Here is a 16,424-nt window from a genome sequence, read left to right as displayed (position 1 = left end):
TATATATATTTTCTATCCCCAGAGAGCCTAGCATAGAACCATGTACCTAGTGAGCCTTTAATAAATGCTGTATGATTGATTTGATCTAATAGGATGACATGGAGAATTTTGGTTTGTTTTCAATAGCACCTAGTATACAATTATGTGATATTAGTCACTTTTAATAAAGGTCCTTGCCCTTAAGGAACTCAAGAGCCCACATATTCCTAGAGAGTGGGGATCTAAGGGAAAGAAATAAAATTGGTATGTCCAAAAATGCATTTAGGATTTCACTGAGAGATACGTATTTCTTTAATCCTGGAGGTTATTGAATGAATGGGAGCTTAGGCAGATCTGAAACAGGGCTGTGAGCTGGGAGGAAGCTGGGGGGTGGGGGGGGCGGTGGACTGTAGTGGCCCAGCCCAGCTCTGCCGCAAAGCATGTGCCTTCCGTGTCCTTGCCTTAAAATGACATCAGTAGTTCCCAACTGAAATTCTATGGATTAAGGCGCATTGACTACTATTTGATTACATATCTATCTGTCCCCCATGTACTTTTTATGTGCAACCAGATTTGGGAACTAGGACATTAGGTGGGTAGGTGACCTTTCCTTTCTTGACTGAAGAGGGTAAATTTAGAACTGGAAGGAGACATAGGATTGAATACTCTGATCTGTATGGGGGGAAAAAGCAAAAATGCATGACAACAACCACAAAACACCGTTAGCTAGTCCAAAGATGAAAGGGAAAAATAAACGTTGGCTGGCTAGAGGAAATATCTTCTTTGACAGGATATGAAAGAATTCATCGAGTGTTATTAAACAGGGAAGTCAAAGTTCCAATCGCAGGAACTTAATAAATATTTGTTGATTGACTGATTAATGAGCTAATTCAAGCAAAGAAGGAATTTTGTTACTGTTTTAAAGTAAGGATTTCTAATTGCCCATTCGGGATAAAAATATTTCTTGTGTTTCCCTAAGCAACCCAAACTATCTATTCCATTATTCGAACAAACACCTAAAAGGATTTAATGTATCCTTTGGCAACCAAAGATAAAACTCCACTTAAGCTTCTTTCAAGCAGATATTAGTGGTTATTTAGTTATTTTAGTTATTGAGAAATATTAGGTGATCCATGCCCTGTGTTTGACAAAGTAAGTTTGAATTCTGTCCCCACTCCCCACCCCAGGAATTTCAAGCAGAACTTCTCCTTTGAAGGTGGCTTCTTTCCCTACCCCTGGGTGTTTGTCCTGCTGCTAAGTGAAACCCAAAGGATTTGCAAAATAAAAAGGATCCCAGGTTCCCTCATAAGTGCAGCCATCAGAAGAACTATTGATTCTGAAATTGAGCAATTTCCAGTAGTACAAAGAATTGGTATATTATAGTCATTAGCCTATGTCTTTTATTCAACACATTCCAAATTATTTTCTATTCAAACATATTCGAAATGCATTTTTATTCAGTGTATTCAAAATGTTCGTTCTTCAAAAAGTATTCCCCAATTAGCCAGTAGTCCCCCTCTCACTCAGTTGTTCCCACCTTTATTCTCAGGGCTGAGAGGCCACTTGAATGTTATTAGCTCTAAGTTGTCCTCATTGGAACCATGCACTCACATTTCATGTATATCAGAATTATGTAAATTTTAAATACTATTATGTATAAGAGTAATAAAATCTTACTGAATAGGCAGTGTTTATTTATTTATTTTAAAGATTTTATTTATTTATTCATGAGAGATACAGAGAGAGAGGCAGAGACTCAGGCAGAGGGAGAAGCAGGCTCCACACAGGGAGCCCGATGTGGGACTCGATCCCAGGTCTCCAGGATCACTCCCTGAGCGGAAGGGGGCGCTAAACTGCTGAGCCACCCAGGCTGCCCTGGATAGGGAGCATTTATTTTTATTTTTATTTTTATTTTTTTCATTTTAAACAAGAAGTTTATTTAAACAACAAGACGCTTGACTTGAAGGGAAAACTATCTAGGATTCATTTCTTTTAGAGTAAGTTATCCCTACTTGAAGACAGATTGCCCTACATGTAACAGCTACATACAAAAAGGTATAAAATTGTCCTTGGTTTTACAATGATAAATGAAAAACATTAAAATTCTCCAATCGAACAAGGTATGCAAGGATTTTTATGTTGTTCTTTTTCTGTTAAACAGTGAGAGCAAAAGAACTTACCAGAATATAAAGATAAGAGCTGACTGAACATGCCACTAATGGAGAGACAGTGTGTTTTCACAGAAGCAGTATTTTCCCCCATCCCATCTCCATTTGATGTCGATCAAAACATACCACTGGCCATTTAGTTTTAAAAAATGCAATATGCTTGTGCACATACACAGTTACTTCATGTACAATAAAGGAATGGGGAAGGGGAAAATGAAAGAATAGAGAAAACTATACTGTAGTAGTCAGGATGTGGTGGAACTAAATTATGGCTTTCTATTTGAGGCTGTCTTCTTGGTCTGGAGGAACAGAGTTCTGGAGTAAAGTAGCAGGTTCCCTTTTTAGTAGACACCTCCTGTCTGCTGCTGGAACACATCAATTGTATCTTCATCCTCCATTTCCAACTGTGCAGATGTGTCTGTTTCATTGATCGGCTGCCCATCAAATCAGAATCTGATCTGCCTCATTGACAAACCCTGTCGTTCACAATAGGTTTTCATTAGTTTACTAAGTGGTGTATGCCTCTTAATCTTAAACTGCACCACAGAACCATCCTGCCCTGCCACCTTCAAATTAATATGATCGTTGTTCTCAGTCTTCACTCCTTCCTTGGGCTTTTGGTCGGCCATGGCGAGTGCCGGAGTCTCCTCAGCTGCTGCTTCACAAAAGAGGTACCAGGTCCGCCGAACAAGCACACCGGGAGCATTTAATATAGTGCAAATTCCTCCAAATTTATATGATTTCTCCAGAATGCCATAACAGAGCCAGAGCACCAATGTAGTGAAATTTAAGCCACTTTTAATCCCTTGTCTGGTGGCCACTTACATTAGCGGTAAACAGAAACCCCCACAGGGCTTGGTCACCATCATGGTGAACCATGGTGGGAATATGGGGCACAGACTTTTGTGAGTGATTTTGGTGACAATAATGCTGTTATTTTATCATGCATCTTTTCTGTGCTATGATCATACCATCTAAACTTTTATAAAGTAGGGGTGCTAAAAATGTGCCGTAAGTTACTATGAAATGAAGCCAGATGCAGTAGATAAAGAAGGCCTGGCAGTGGCCATGATTCTCAGTGCTGTTAATTTCGGGAAAGACAGCAAAAGGAATATTGTTAGGACTTTTTTGGGGGGGAAGGCGGGGTAAAGATTTTATCCATTTGAGAGAGAGAGAGAGAGAGGGAGAAGCAGACTTCCTGCTGAGTAGGGAGCCTGACTTAGGGCTTGATCCCAGGACTCCAATTTCTTGACCAGAACTGAAGGCAGTTGCCCAACCACTGAGTCACCCAGGAGCCCCTATTGCTAGGTCTTTTTTTTAAAAAAAAAAAGGCAGCATTAAAACAAAATTATGCCACTATTATTACGGATTTATACACTCTGACAACACATCTCCTGGCCCAATTGTGATTATAAGAAGGATATACTTGAATTAGTTTTACATGATGTAGTTCTTCAGGAACCCAGCTGTCTTGTGAATATAGTGTATACTCCCCCTAGATTGCAATCTCTTGAAGAGGAAGCAGAAACCATCTGTTATTTCTATATTCCACACTCCAACCACCTAATAACAATCACAATGGTCACATTGTTGTAGAAGGTGTTTACAAAACAGTTGTCTCAACTCACCCTCCTGATGACCTTGTGAGGTGAGTTTTCTTATTTTCCCCATTTTACAGACCCCCAGAGGTGTAGAAAGAGTCATTGATTTGCTCATGTCAGTCAGCAAGGAGTGGCATTAAGAAAACTTCCAGCTGGATCATGGAACCGGGAACCTATGACCATCCAAATGGACTTGCAACATTTGCCTCAACTCTGAAGTGCTAGGTCAGATTCCTCCTTCTGTGTATAGGCATGTTCTAGAGACAGGGAGGATGGAAACCTCTGTTAGTTCACAGGGTAAGGAAGGACCAGAGAAAGAGGCAAAACACCCCAGATTGGTAGGTGATTGTTTATATAAGCAAGAGAACTTATTTACAAGGACCATTTTGGGTGGCTACAGGAAGAATAGATCTCCATACTTGGCTACCGGATCTTAAAAGTTTATAGAGAGGCCTTAACTGGATTCAGTCAAAAATACCATCCTGATGGTCTCAACATCACATCAAGGCTCTATGTTCTTGGGGAAATTTCTAGCATGGGGAAGGCAAGCAGAACATGCCAGAGGAGGGGGTGAGGAGTTCACAAACTCTGATTGCCTGAGTTCAGTTTATAGGTCAACCAGTGGTCACATCCTCTCTGTGACCTCCTCCAACACTATCCTTATGTCCCTATGCCCCTCCTACATTATCTGTGACTCTGGCCCTTTATCTGTTTTCTTAGAAAATTATTTAGTTAAGAAAGCAGTTTCATTTGGGGCTGGTTAGTGATCAAGAAGTTTCCCTAGTGTGCCTTGAAGTCTTCAGTGCATGGAAATGTCTCTCAGGGGAGATGGTAAGGAGAGAGGGGTCACAAGCCACATCAGAGCAGAACTGTTGTAGCTAAGGGTTCCAGCGAGAATGGCAGAGAAAGTCAGGGGATAGCACTCTGTTTCTCATCCTAACCAACCATGAGATCTTGGACAGGCCCTTTCACCTCCCTGAGCCTTAATTTCCTCATTTACACATTACAGAATAAGAATAACATTTGTCTAAACTTCCTTACAAGATTGTTGTGAATGGTGGGAATATTTTCTTTCTAGTACATGCCACCTAAGGCAGGACAGACTCAAGGACTTGATGTGAACAGGCCGGCAAGAAGCCTCCCCCACTATGCCAACACCGCCCCCATCCACACACTCTCTGGTGGGCATGGGAAGGATTTGGTTATTAATTTTGAAAAAACAAACTCACCTTTTTGCATTTAGAGGACAAATAACAAAAATGATAACTGGTTAAAGAAACTGAAATACATACTTTATTAGTTTTTACAGGTAGGATGTCTCCTCCCAATACATAAAATCTATACAATTATCCAGGTATAAGGACTGAAATCAATTCAAAAGAATTTATTTCAGAAATGTCCAGAATAGGTAATTTAGATGCACTTATGAGAAATTGCCTCTCCTTGCCCTGAAATGTGCCTAGGGTAGAGTTTTGTTAAAACAAATTTGGATAGACTTGTCCTTGCCATCCAGAAAACAGTATGTGGCTGTGCAAGTAACAGAAGGGCATGTCAGTCAGGCCTGAAAAGGCTCAAAGCTCCTACAAGCACAAAGCCCTGGGGAAGGAAGTGGACAAAAGGCAATAGCACCTTTTGTCCTTTGCCCACGTCACTGCCAGACAGTACCTTGTCCCTTGGTGCCAATCCCCTCTTCCACAATGTCTGTAGCATGCTTGGAACTTTATGAGTTATATATTTGGGTAATGGTTATACGCAGTGGGATTTGCTCCAGGGAAGGAGAGCAGTAAGTTTTATCTTGTCATCAACTGATTTCAGGCTGCCTGCAGTGTCATGTTGAAAATGAGTCTCATGAAAGATCTGAGGGGGCAAAGAGTAATGAATACCCACTCCACATAGCTTCATCCCTTCTCTCGGGCCTCATGCTCCCTTGAGATTGTCTTTGCTGGCAGTCTCTGGCAACCAAGCTTCTCTGTTTTGTTCTAGACACACCAGAACTGCAAGCATATATAGAGCACTCTCAGAGAGAAAGAAGAGAGATTTGTTATAGGAATTGACCTATGTGGTTATGGAAACTGAAAAGTTGGTCTGAGAATTGGGGGCCATTTGTGTAAATCTTAGTCTGAGTCCAAAGGCCCAAGAACCAGGAGTACCAGTGTCTGACGGCAGAAGATGGATGTCCCAGCTCAATGAGAGAAAGAGTCTATTTGCCCTTCGTCCACCTTCTTTTTCTATTAGAGCCCTCAACAGATTAGATGATGCCCATTATTGAAGGCAATCTTCTTTACTCAGTCTACTTAGTCAAATGCTAATATCCTCTGGAGTTACACTTATAGAAACACCCAGAAGCCTGCCATCTGGGCATTCCTAAGCTCAGTCAAGTTGACATATAAAGTTAACCATCACTGGTGTGTGAGTCTGTGTATTGAAAACAATGGCCTTCCACTTTATTCATTGTATAAGTTAATTGTGTAAGTGTGGCAGTCACAAAATCCTCAAGTTCTAGACACCACTCCCCCCACTACACACATTTAGCACCTTTAGTATTCACCATTCTGAGTTTAAGAGAAGAGGCTCAGGGAGGTCACTTGACTTGTCTGGGGCCACCAAGCTAATTAGTAGAAGAACCAAGACTAGAACCATTTCTCTGCACCCCTCTTAGGATGTGGCTCACATGACCTGGTTACTTCTCAAGTGGGACAGACCACAAGGATCAGAACTGGGGACTAAGTATACTTAGCAGAATGGGACAGACACCTGGAGAACACACCGGGAGATCTTCGCTAAGAGCGGGTACGGCCTGCTAACAATGAGGTCTCTGAAGGTTGTGGCTACAGAAAGAGGTGGTATAACCAACAGCTATTGGAACCCAAGGACAAGCTCGGAGCGGGTGGTGTTCAGTGCCCTGGTGGTAGGGAGCAGGTCCCAGGCACTGGGCCATTTTCAGGAATAGATGTCTTGCCTCTGGGAGGGATAGTGGCAACTCAGGGAAACTCAGAAACTCAGTCCCACAGGGACTGAAGTGGTTGGCAAGTGACAACCATGGGCATTTAAGCTTAAGAAATAGGGCAGGAACCCAACGATCAGGTGAACGATGGGATTCATTTTGGGGAATAAAGGAAGAGCATACAAGGCAGGGGCCAGAAAAGAATGTCAGTGTTGGGCTAAACTCACTGGGTTGTGACAGGACCGGCCCCAGAGGCCAGATGGAGGTTGAGCCTGCAGATTTGGGGTGTTCAATGAGGATGGTACAGGGACAAAGGTGAGGGCTGCTGACCCAGCAGAATGTGGCCCTGACTTTGAGCCCAGTGCTCTTTTCTATTAAATATTTATCTGTTAGCAGTTCTGCAGAGCTGGAGACTTTTCACCCTTGTACCTAAAAACCACAAATGAAAGAAAGGGTAAAGAGATGAGCTTCAGATCTGCTCCTGCTAGTTTGGGGAAAGCAGTTGTCTTACCCAGATTTGGGCATTGCGTATTAGATAACTCAAGCAAAGGAAGGCCATAGGCCTCAAATAGATTCTTCCAGGGTCAAGCTTCAACTTCTGCACAGATCATAGGAAAATGGGCACTTAAAAAATGTAGCATGTCACCCTTTTTAAAGGTCAAGCAGGGCATAACATGTGGGGATTTAATCAGATGATTGTCATGTGTGCTCATTGCTCAAGAAGAGGGGAATTGAGACCCATATCTGAGGCAGGACAGAGGAGGGAGAAGAAAACTGGTCTTGGGGTCAGAAGATCCGGGTTCTGAGCAAGACTCTGTCCTTGCAGTTGCTCCAAGCAATGTCCTCGTCTATGACCTGGGGACTAAACCCCTGAGAGGGATAAGGATTAAATGGAATCATGCCTTTGCAAGTGCACTGAAGGAAGTTGCAGAGAATTGGCCCCCTATAATTTAAGTCCACAATCCCTTCCTTCTTTTTTCAGCTATTCAGATATTCTTGACGGAGTCGAGGAGAGAATACTCCACTTGGTTGAGTGTAGATTGAACCTTGTGGCTTATTTTCCACAATGTTCCAAGAACATTTCAGCCATGTCCAATCCCACTCACTCTCTTAAAGTGGTAGAGAAAGGCTAAAACTCCTCTCACTATGTATGTACCTAAAATTATTGGGATCAAGTCATATCAAACTAGGAGTGAGGGAAGTTGTCGAGATCCAAGAGAAGAGAATGAATGAAGTTCACATGGAATCCCCATAACTCCTTTGTGACTCCCCCATGTGGACTCTCTCTTATCCCTCATTCTCCTGCAGACACATCAACTGTCCGCCCTTGTGGGGCAGGTGGCTCAAGCTGTACTCAGTTCTGAGAGTTGTCAGGACATTGCCCTTTAGAATTGGCCAAAGCCCACAGGCCGGAAGGAATTGACTGTACTAGACCTGGCATGGTCCAGCCCAGGGATCAGAGAAGGTCCCAGTGGGCCCTTTTGGGGAAGATAACATTTATTTCCCGGGCAGTTCTATTTATCTGGCACTGTGCAATCTGTTTTACATATATGTCAATTCTCACAAAAACCTTGACGGAAGGGTTTGTTATTATAGAAGATGAGACTGGTAGAAGCTAAGTGGCTTGCTGAATGTTGCCAGCTAGGAGATAGCAGAGGAGAATTCAAGCTCAAGTCATCTTGAGAGCAAAGCTCATGCTGTTTATATGACACTACGAAATGCTAATGACCCTGGCTGGGAGAAGGGGGGGTGGGTGGCTATGTGCTAGAGCAGAAGAATGAAAGCCCATTAGATGAAAGCCAAGAGTCCAAAACTGATGACTCTGATCCCCCCCTTCCCTCTTCTCATTTTGCTCCTCCTCCTTGTCCCCTTACCAATCTGGGAGACCCCTAGGTAAGGGGAGCTTGGGCTGGGTCTGGAGGTGCCTCCAGAGAGTGAGGCTCTGTAGACCAAACAAATGAACCAGAGCTGTGAATACAATCCAACCAGGAGTCACTGAGTGTGCACCAAGGACCCAGGGCAGACAGCTTGGCTCTTCCTTAGGGAGCAAGATATTCACCCCGAATTGTGAAATGACAATCAGGACTGTGTATGACCAGAGGTCAGAAGGAGGGCTTCTGGCCACAAGGGCTCCATCTGTGGTTGAGATCAGAGGAGGCAAGGTGGTTGAAGGAAAGGGCTCCCAGGAGGTGTAGGGACCCCATCCAACTTAGTCCTGTGCCCTGTCTGGCTCAGAGTAAATGTTTGTTGAATGAAAACTGAGAGCTGAAGGGTGGTTTGAATTCAGATAGGAAGAAGTGAGTTGAGATGACACTCTGGGGAAGAAGAAAAATACCAAAGAACTCTTAGAAGCAGGAGTGTAAGTGGGAAGAGAGGAGGCAAACAGCATGGTTCATTTGGGGAAGGAGCCGGGACACCGTTGGTAGCTGTGCCATATTGATCTATCCCAGGCTGTGGGCACCAACGAAGTGTATTCTATCCCTATAGGCATGTCCTACAAGTCAGCACTCTGGCATCTCCACTTGGGTATAGATTTAATAAGCATCTAGCTGAACTTGTTTCAAGCTGAGCTCTTGATCTTCACCCAAATCCCACTTTTTCACCTTGTAGTTTACAGGAAATTCATCCTTCCCCCTAGTCTTGGAGGCATTCTTGACCATTCCATTTCTCTCACCAAATACACCCAACACAGTAGGAAAGAAGATTGGCCCTACTTCCACACTCGGTCTAGATTCTAGAACACAAGCACTTTTACCACTCATGTTCCACTGTTCAGTGGCATTCTCAGGTATCTCTGTAGACATCCATGGAAGGCAAGAGGGGAGAACATGGGATTCAATGGTGACCATAAAAATGCTTTCAAAAGAGCTATTCATTTTCAGAGCCCAATAAACAACTTTGTATGTTCCCCTTAGCCGGCTTTTCTTCAGCATTTATTTCTAGCCTGGGCTGATGTCACTGACAAAATGAATGGAGAGATGAGTCAGTGGTTGAGTAGGGTGATAGGCCCTCAGTGGTAGCTACAAAATTAAGCTAGCTGTAGCCTCATAAGTTCAATGTAAAAGCAGAAATGGAGAAAAAAATATCATGGAAAGGAAGAGACCCAGAGGAAGATAATTTTTGGTGTCTTAGAGAACAAACTTGTGCTGAGGGGCCCAACATAATACATAATTGACAGGCTTCCTGTCAACTCTGTTACTTTAATCCCAGCAGAATTACATGTCAGTTGTGTAAACTGCTATAAATAATTATTGGTTTTGCAAAAATTGTATCCAGACAAACTGCTGGAGTCCTGTGGGAGACCGGTCTCTGAGATAGCCAGATTTGGCAACAGGAATAACAGCCTCCAAAACCTGCACCACAGTCTGCAATCACTTAAGTGTTGCAAGAGTACAAATGCAGGCACCCCCGCCCCCTTTCCCTCCCAAAATGTGTGTGGTAGGGGAGCCACATGAGTCTAGACAAGACACATGTGAAAATGGCAATCTTATGAAGAAATCTATGCCACCTCCCACTCAACTCAAGAAATTAGAATATGACCCAATGAAAGAATTTATTTTTTTATTTTTTTTTTTGCCAATTCATTCAACATACCCTGTGAGAACATACTACTATTCAGGGGCTAGACCCTAGGGACACAAGGCAGACACTGTTCCTGCTTTATAAAACTTAGTTTCAGATAAAATACTTGGAAAGTATGGTAAGAACTGTGAAGGAAATGGAAAATAACAAGAGCATTGAACTGTGAGAGAAAGAGAAAGAGAGAGAGAGGGAGGGGTGAGAAAGGAAAGACCCTTTGAAAGGGGAAAAATGAGGCCTAACAAATGAGGAGGAGCTGGCCATCTGAAGAGTAAGAGCAAGGCCATTCCAAGCAGAGGGAAAAGCATGTGCAAAGGTCCTGAGAGGGAAAATGAAATGCCTGCTATTGAAGCAGAGGGAAATATGGAGATACAGATCTGCAAGTTAGGCAGAGCATTATGAATCCACAGACAGCAATTTGCCAAACACCATTATTTTATCTTTTCTAAACTTTATTTTTTTTTAATTTTTATTTGTTTATGATAGTCACTGAGAGAGAAAGAGAGAGAGGCAGAGACATAGGCAGAGGGAGAAGCAGGCTCCATGCACCGGGAGCCCGATGTGGGATTCGATCCCGGGTCTCCAGGATCGTGCCCTGGGCCAAAGGCAGGCTCCAAACCGCTGCGCCACCCAGGGATCCCCTTTTCTAAACTTTAAACAGTCTTACTAGTTTCTTTAGAGTCTCACAGCAAGCCAGTGCAAGAACTAGAACCTAGAACTCTGGACTATCCTATATTACCAAACCCTGTCGACAATGAAACAGAACAATCTGAGTTTGCTCAATTTTGTTCTTCCAAGATATTAGGAGTTCTGTGTGTCATACAACAAGCAACTTGCAGATTTGGAAGAGATAGAAGAGGTCATTTTATGTTATTGCCTTCATTCATTCATTCATTCTTTCACTTACTTATTCAGCTGGCCAAGTGATGTCCTCAGGGAAGCTCATGTGCCCACAGCTTTGCTATTTCACTGGCCACTTTGCCCTTTGTTATGCTGTCCTTACGTCCTGTGTGCTATCTGTAGCTTCCTCGGACCCAGAACTTCATGAAGAGGTCAGAATCTATCCTGCCTCAGTGCTTAGCCCAGCACATAAAAGGTGCCCAATTCATATCGATGGAAAGTTGAATGCATGCCTGAATGGATGGCTGAATAAACAAAGGCTGAATATCTTCCGCTCTTAGTTGGAAAATTCATTTGTGAGAATGTAGTTGCATTCATGCATGCCTCAGTCTTGTTTTCAAACACCACCAATAGGGAGTTGGTATATCATTAAATGTTTATCTGCCATAAAGATCTTAAAATCCAGTAGTTGATTTTACAGTGATTGTGGTATTCACAAATATTTTCTAAATTAGATTTCTCATTGTTTCCAATAGGTGATTTATATATATATATATATATGATTCCAAAGTCAAAGAAATATAACAAGCAGTACTTTGTGAGGTCTTACTTCTACCTGTCTCCAGGTACTCTGCTCCCCATGACCCATTCCCACCTACTCAGTAGATATGGTGGGGAGGGTGACCCTACAGACTGGTTTGTCTAGGACAGTCCCAAGCTGTACCTACTGTCTTGGTATAAATATTAATGGTGATCCCTTTCCCTCTCAAAAATATTCCATTTAGACAAAAAATAATATGGTTACCCTATCTATAATTAATTATTTTCACTACTTCCTTCAAACTCTTCTTTATATAGAATCAAGCAAATGCAAATATATATTCCTAATTCCCCCTCTTTATGTTCTTTTCAGCATCTTGCTTTTCTATGTTCTGTAACAGGACATAGAAGCAGTCCCCTCCCTCCCTCCCTCCCTCCCTCCCTCCCTCCCTCCCTTCCTTCTTCCCTCCCTCCCTCCCTCCCTCCCTCCCTTCTTCCCTCCCTCCCTCCCTTCTTCACTCCCTTCCTCCCTCTCTCCTTTCCTCTCTCTCTTATTTATTTATTTAGCAGCTGCATGGCCTCCATTGTGTGGATGACTATGACTTATTTAATCACTCTGCTACTGGTGGGCAATTGGGTTATTCCAGTTGTTTGCTATTATAATAAACGCAGCAAGGCTGTATCATTTAAGTGTGTGGAGTTGTATCTATAGGATTCCTGAGTCAAATGGCACATGCATCTATAATTTTGATAGATATGCTTAATTTCCCTCTACTGAGGTTGTGGCATTCTGCAATCCTAAAACAGGGTATGAAAGATCCTGTTTTCCTACAACCCTGCTCTTAAATAACTCACATATTATACAACTTGATCCAATATTAGTGACTGTGATCTAGAGGAGAATACTGTTGATTTATCTCTTCCGTAGAACTTGACCTGGCTCCCTAGAGCTGCCAAAGAAATGCTAGCATATTAATATTTTGTTCTAATAAATGATAAGTTTTAAAAACTCTTTTAACTCATATACCTTCAGAAATACTAAGAACTTTCAGTATTTTCCATTTTTTCTCAATAATTAACAGTTTTTCTACTAAGTCTCCTATTAAAGTGGTTGCTGGCCAGGGGTGTTTCTTTAGTCTGATACACAAAGATTTTTAAGAACTGTGGAAAGTTGTTCTGTCAATAAATATGTTAGGGGTAATTAGGTATGTAGTATTTAGTAAGTACTTAACTGTCATCACATTTTTTAGATCCTTTGAGCCATTAAGATAAATCGAGGTAACTGCCCACTTCCTACTGTTAGAGTGGCCTTTCTAGAATAAAGGGAATTATCCCAATTGAAAGCTAGAAATCAGACCAGGTTCTGTAACTCAAGAGTGAAGGATTTTTCAAACCGTAATTCTTGGGCCACCTAGTTTGAATCAACTGAAGCATATGTTAGAGGGTAGAGTCTCGAACTGACTTCGTATCTATGGTTTCTCTGTACCAGTCTTTTCACATGTCATTGTTCTGATCATTATCACTGTCATCCATAGTTACTGACCAAAAACCATGTATGGGATACCAGACCAACATTCTGTAGGAAACTCCCAGCTCCTCTCACTCTGAATTTTAGAGATTTCTTTTTTCCTTTCTTATGATTTTTTTACTGTCTCATGATTTTTAAAAAGTATTTTATTATGAAAGTTTTCAAACATAGGTGAAAGTAGAGAGAATAGTAATAACCTCCACATATCCATGATCAGCTTGAACAATGACCAACTCATAGCCAGCTTGGTTTCATCTATGTCCCCACCAAGGTCTCGCCATCCTTGGAAATCCCAGACATCCTCTATTTCATCTACAAATATATTTTAGCACGTATGAAGAATTCTTCCCACCCCCACAGAGGAGCAGCTGATAGAGGGACTTGAGAGGCACGTGGTATCCGCCGAGGGCGGGGGGGCAGCTAGATGTCCAGTGATTTCCTCTGGCTGGCTATTAACCTACAAGGAATTTGTACTTGGCACATCCTGAGGTCCCTCCTGGCTAGAAGACACAGATTTTGTCCTGTCTCCCGGGGAGCTGTCCCTCCTGAGTTGTTGGAGGGCCAGACATAAGGGTGTTCACTGAGGTGAGTGCTGGGCTGGGAGAAGACATCCTGATGGGACACTATTGAACACTGGTGGCTGAAGGGCATTTTTGTTACAAGTCAGGTGCTTCATTATAGCTTGAATGCTTTGCCAGAATTTCCTCACCCTTCAGTAGGTTTGTTTCTCAATGTCATCAGCATTTTGCTGGCATTCGCACAAGCAATTAATTCCAGAAAGCATTCACTCCTCTGCAATACTCCATACCTGCTTGAATTGGAAGTAGCTCTTTTTCTCCCCTTTTAAAAGAAAAGGTGACTATATGCAATATAACAATTTGTTTTTACAGAGAAAACCCAAGCACTTCACTGACTGTGTGGTAAAATGGCACTTTGTGATTTTGTAGCCACAATAGGCTATCATTTTGCAACTGACCCAAGCAAGCCTGGGTGCCTAGCAGTGGGAAAACCAAAGCTCCTACCACTTCACATCAGTAACAGAGATAGGGAGAATAAACCACCAACTAGAACTGCAGGCACTACAGAAGAAACTTTTTAATCATCTTAGAGTTATAAAGTTTCCTACTAAATTGTTAGGAGGGATGAATGAAGAGTAGGCTCTTGATTAATCTTTGGCCTAGAAAGCAAAGGGCTTCTTGCTGTTGGAATTGCTTTTCATGAAGTTGTGAAGTTAGCAATTTCATATTCTCATTTCTCTGGTTTCTGCAGGGTTTTTTTCCTCCCACCATTCCCCAACAGCAAAAGTCTTTCATCATTACGTGAACTCTGTTTAAAAGAGGTATGTTTCCTCAGCCTTAAGACATTATTCTGCTGTCTTGTGAAAGACCATGGGTTCAGAGCAAGAAGCAAAGGGTCAGGACACAGGCTTAGATTTCTCAGCCTACTTTGTGCCCCCCCCCTTTCTTTAACATTTTATTTAAATTCAATTTGCCAACATATAGTATAACATCCAGTGCTCATCCCATCATACTCTGTGTCTTGTTGTGTGACCACCCAGTTGTTTGGGTTCTAAGATACTTGTAGAAGCCTGTTGGATAAAATCTGCCACCATACAAGTCACCCTGGGCAAAGAAGCAGCACTAGGTTGCATTTTTCTTGTTGCATCTTTAACAGCTTAGTAAATTGGACTTGAATAAAACTGTGAAAGACACAAGCAAAGAAATGTAAATTTTAACCACAATAAGCTACCCTTTTTACCCAAATAATTGACAAAGATTTCAAAGAATGACAATGCCCTAAGTTAGTAATGGTGTAGGAAAAGAGGTCGTTGATAAAGGGAGTATATGTTGGTAGGATATTTCTGAAGAGCACTTTGGCAGCACACATCAAAAATCCTTTAAAAGCATATCCTATAATCTACCAGCCTCTCTTCTAAGAATTTATCTCAAGGAATAACCACACTGGAGTTCAAAACTGTTTACAACAGATGTATATGATAGGAAAAAATCCAGTGTCCAAGAATGCAGATTGGGTTCAATGAGTTGTTAAAATTTATAAAATGGAAATCTCTGAAGTCGTAATTTTTTATGTAGAGCTATATTTATTGACATGGAAATAGTTCACATTTTTTTTTCTTGTGCATATATTTCTTGTCTATTTCTCTCCTCTTCTTTGCAATAATGGGTGCTCCTATCAACTAGAGCTAATAGTTGGGTACTCTACTCCATTGTGATCTAAATAGACACTAGAATTCCAAGAGGATGTGAGTATTGTTACAGAACAAGGAAATCTGCTGGTTCCTTTAATGAAATCACACTCAGAGGTTATCATGGAGGTCAAATCTCTATTTGGGAAAAGGTAGCTGGACCATGTGATCATGGACGGCTTTTATCCTCAGGTACTCTTCTTCTGCTACTATCCTTGGAGGGGTCTCGGGAGGGAACATTTCCTTATCTGATATTTTTCACAAAAAGGTCTTGATGGAAAAATGAAATAATACAGCTGAAAACTAGAAATAAAATGACAAAATGCTAATTGAATATTAAAGTAGGTAAAAAAAAAAAAAAAGAATAGCTCTTTTTATTTTAAAATCTTTGGGGGTGCCTGGTTGCCAACTTTGGTTGGCAGAGTTGGTTAAGTTTCCAACTCGGGTCAGGCTCAGGTCATGATCTCAAGGCCATGGAGGAGTCTCTTAAGAGACTCAGGCTCCTGCCTGAGTCAGGCTCCCTGCCTGACCCTGCCTCAGGCTCCATGCTCAGTGAGGAGTCTGCTTAAGACTTTCTCTCCCTCTGCCCCCCCCAAATAAATAAATAAATCTAAATAAATAAATAAATAAATAGATAGATAGATAGATAGATAGATAAACTTTGAACCTAAAAGGTGTGTTTCTAGACACTACCTGCAAAGGGAGAAAAATGAAGAGGAAGCATGTGAGGTGGGAGGAGAAAATGCTTAACAAAAATGAGAAATTTGGTCTAAATTCTCCCCAAACAATGGGAAGTTTATTTATAAGTGTACAAATTTGTTCCTTAAACAGACATGTATCAATCACTTGTAAGGCAACAAGATGAGTAATGCAGGCTCCCCTCAAAGAGTTCCCAGTCAACCAGGACTGTCCTGGATTTGGTAGGGGGACTAGAATGCATCTCAGTTGTGTTCTAGGTGGGTAAGCCCCCTTCCACATAACCCTCAGTGGCCCCTCTTCAGTTAATTTGTTCACAAATATAAACAAATTTCACTCACTA

The 16,424-nt window shown here is 41.9% G+C and overlaps 1 long non-coding RNA gene and 1 pseudogene across 5 annotated transcripts in view; one reads left to right on the top strand and one right to left on the bottom strand.

The window, feature by feature from the left end:
- Positions 1-1,868: 1,868 nt before the first annotated feature.
- On the bottom strand, positions 1,869-2,825 carry LOC144283963 (small ubiquitin-related modifier 2 pseudogene; annotated as a pseudogene).
- A 10,816-nt stretch (positions 2,826-13,641) lies between these two features.
- Positions 13,642-16,424, top strand: part of LOC144284325 (uncharacterized) — a 38,437-nt gene continuing 35,654 nt past the window's right edge. For all 5 annotated transcript variants that reach the window (XR_013352674.1, XR_013352673.1, XR_013352672.1 and 2 more), the window contains exon 1: positions 13,642-13,764. This is a non-coding gene — a long non-coding RNA (uncharacterized LOC144284325). The remainder of the gene's footprint in view (positions 13,765-16,424) is intronic.

The sequence above is a fragment of the Canis aureus genome, chromosome 15 (genome assembly GCF_053574225.1).
Source record: "Canis aureus isolate CA01 chromosome 15, VMU_Caureus_v.1.0, whole genome shotgun sequence".
In the NCBI taxonomy this organism is placed as follows: domain Eukaryota; kingdom Metazoa; phylum Chordata; class Mammalia; order Carnivora; family Canidae; genus Canis; species Canis aureus.
This window is presented reverse-complemented; position numbering and strand designations above follow the sequence as displayed.